This window comes from Apis dorsata, unplaced genomic scaffold, assembly GCF_000469605.1.
Source record: "Apis dorsata unplaced genomic scaffold, Apis dorsata 1.3 scaffold_163, whole genome shotgun sequence".
Taxonomy (NCBI): domain Eukaryota; kingdom Metazoa; phylum Arthropoda; class Insecta; order Hymenoptera; family Apidae; genus Apis; species Apis dorsata.
In genome coordinates, this window is record NW_006263452.1 from 804116 (window position 1) to 807089 (window position 2974).

The 2974-nt window shown below is 48.9% G+C and overlaps 2 long non-coding RNA genes across 2 annotated transcripts in view; both read left to right on the forward strand.

The window, feature by feature from the left end:
• Window positions 1–2974, forward strand: part of LOC116185355 — a 25801-nt gene that overhangs the window by 5431 nt on the left and 17396 nt on the right. The window lies entirely within an intron of this gene.
• The window catches only part of LOC116185356, an 18068-nt gene continuing 15758 nt past the window's right edge, over window positions 665–2974 (forward strand). The window contains exons 1-2 of the long non-coding RNA XR_004150198.1: window positions 665–687; window positions 2148–2150. This is a non-coding gene — a long non-coding RNA (uncharacterized LOC116185356). The remainder of the gene's footprint in view (window positions 688–2147; window positions 2151–2974) is intronic.

A 2974-nucleotide genomic window follows, 5' to 3' on the forward strand; every position in this document is an offset into this window, starting at 1 on the left:
CCAGGAATTCCCCGGCCAGGCCACGAACGAATCTTTTTGTAGCTGAGGAGAAATGATAAAATATCCCCGGCCCGCGCCTTTCTTTCGAGTCGTGTGGAGATCAAACACCGTTGGCTAGTAGAGAGAGAGACTCCCACAGTCTAAATGGTGAGGCGAGTTGAAATATCGCGCTGGGCCTCCCTATATGTTAATCTCCGCATTAGCATAATACCGTGATTCTTCAAGGATCATTTGGAAATGCAAATAAATAATTTATAATAATAAGAGCAGACGGCCTGTTGTGGCAGCCACGCATTGCTAACGTCGGGCCCCGCGCGGGGACCACCGCACGCCCNGTAGTTGCGCCTGTAAATCTAATCGAGATATCTGCCGGCTCGTCGCTCCTTTTCTTGTCACGACAAAAACCGATGGTGTTCGGGGATTGGCCTATTTTCTGCCTCGCTACCGTTTCGTACCCGACGATTCCCTCCTCGCTCCCTCTCCCTCCGCGCCAAGATATTGTATATCTTCTTCTCGCGAATCGTCTCCGTTGAATTTTCCTCGATCGACGAAAATTCCTCCTACACCGTCTCGACAAACTTGAATTTTTCGATCGGACGAAACTTGTTCTACGATAAATATCGGGCAAAAAAATTGGAGGACGATTCGCGAAATAGGATGGAGAATGCCTCGTCTCTCTCTCTCTCTGTCTCGAGTGGTAACACCAAACACGAACTTTATGATTTTCTTGTGGCGAGCCGTATCGAGAGTATCCAGCTACTTTACGATCTCTAACCAGCCTCGAATTTACGCGGACGTTTATAACCGGGCCACGTGAATGAGACGCGCGTTTCGATTTCCATCGGGGCCCTCGTGTGTCGAAAACACAGCCTTTACAGGGCATAAATAAGGTATAAGCGTGTTGGTCGAGGGGATAGTCGAGGCGCAGGTGTACCCTCGTGTGACGTGTTTTTGATGTGTTACGTGTTAATATACCGGGATATGGCTCTCCACTATTCCACCCAGTGTCGCCCGTGTCCCAACCCCTTTAATGGGGGCCCCGGAATCCCTCGAAAACGCTCGTGAACGCTCTTCCAAGAAATCGTCACTTTTCTTTTTCTTTCTTTTCTTTCTTTTTTTATGAAGTCATTATTATCCTCGCGAACCTTTTGAAACGTTTCGCGTTTATATGCTCCTCTACGAATAAGATCGGCAAAAGGTATTAGGTATTGTTATTAATTGGTCGATATCGAGCGTGTTGGACACGCGATCCAAGTATGTCGATAAATGTCGCGACAATTTCGTTTTCTCTCTCTCCCTCTCTCTGTCTCTCTGAGACTTCGCTTCACCCTCGTCCACGAAATGCTAACGAGTGGAATTTCTTTTTTCCCCTTTGTTCGTTACAACCGCGCACACTGTGTCGGAGGAAAGAGGAGGAGGAGGAAGAAAATAGAAAAAGATCGTAACACGGGTACACAACCGAGCTAATCACAGAGAGATCGTTCCAACGGCTTGACAGATGCGCGTGTATTTTGCATAGAGTGGATTTATAAATCCCTTATCAGCTTATTATCTCGCAAGATTCCCCCGCGTGGATGTATATATATATATATTTATATTTATATATATATATACACGCTACGCGAGGCGAGGAGAAACGATACGAGAGAAACGTGGCAGCGGTGAAAAAAACGACCAACGACGAACGGAGAGCGAGAGAAAGGGAGAGAGAGAGAAGTGGGAGTATCATTCGTGTACGCGTACAAGTGGAAGGCAGAAAGAGGACTCGCGACTCGAACGCGAGGAGACAGAGAGAGAGAAGGAAGAAAAATAGTATATATATATATATATATGTATAGAAAGAGAGAGAGAGAGAGGCAGAAGGAGGAACGATGAAAAGTAGTGGGGAAGGGAGGAGGCTGAAAGAGGCGGAGGGAGAGATACAGTGACAAATGAGAGCGACTACAAATTGCACTTTCCGGCTCTCATTCTCATTCGACTCTCGTTTCTCTCTCCCTCTCCCTCCGTTCCTCCCATTCGTCGGATCAGAGCGGACGGGTAAATGTTGGTCTGGCCCACCTCTTTTATTCCTCTTCCACCACGGCCTACCTCCATTTATCCTCCTTCGTGATAATACTTCACGCTCGAATAACGAAAACTACTCACAGCGGGTCGGTGCAATTCCGGTTATTGGTAAGGACCATCTCGCCGATATTCGTTCCAACTTTCATTCTCGTTCCCCTCGTACCTCCCCTCCATCCTTCCACGCGCGAGATAAAACCTCGTCCCTGACTCTAATTCGAGTTCGACCGCGCGCAATTGCGCCCTCCCCTCTTCCAAGTAAAGTGAGAATATGGTGGATGGCATCTCAGTGAAGATCTCGTTGAATTTCAACGTGGTCGAGAAATCTAGAAACGATTCCAAGACGGAAACGTTTCGAGGATATATATATATATATATATATTCTCGGGTGGTCGTAAATTTCTCGTAAGTTTGCAGCATCGGTCGATCCGCGGGGCAGCTAGCCTAATTTCGACCGGAACTCGAGCATCCGCGAAGAAATACGCGAACGCGCCGCTCGGCCGACTCGTTATTTAGCCGGGGACCGGTGTCCGGTGGGGGCGAGGCGATGTTATATCGTGGCAGAGGCTAAAGAGTATAGGAGGGGTATTCTCGGGTATTCTCGGTGAGCACTCGCCTCGTCGTGGCTTGCTGCCGTTGTAATAACCCCCGTAGATCATACAGCCGCACGCACACCGCTCTCCGAGCCGAGGCCTCGTCGGGTACAACAACATTGTGCGGCACACGGCCTCGAACACCAGCAGGTATTATTCATTGAATGGACGGAGGAGCGGCCCGATCCGGCTTCGAAACGACACAGTTTCGCTTGGCACAGGGAGCAGCCCCTAACTCCTTAACACCGCTCGTTTCGATCGTCCCGGGATGCTTTATCGAGGGAACATTCGACATTGGTTGAGACGAGTAATCGATGCGC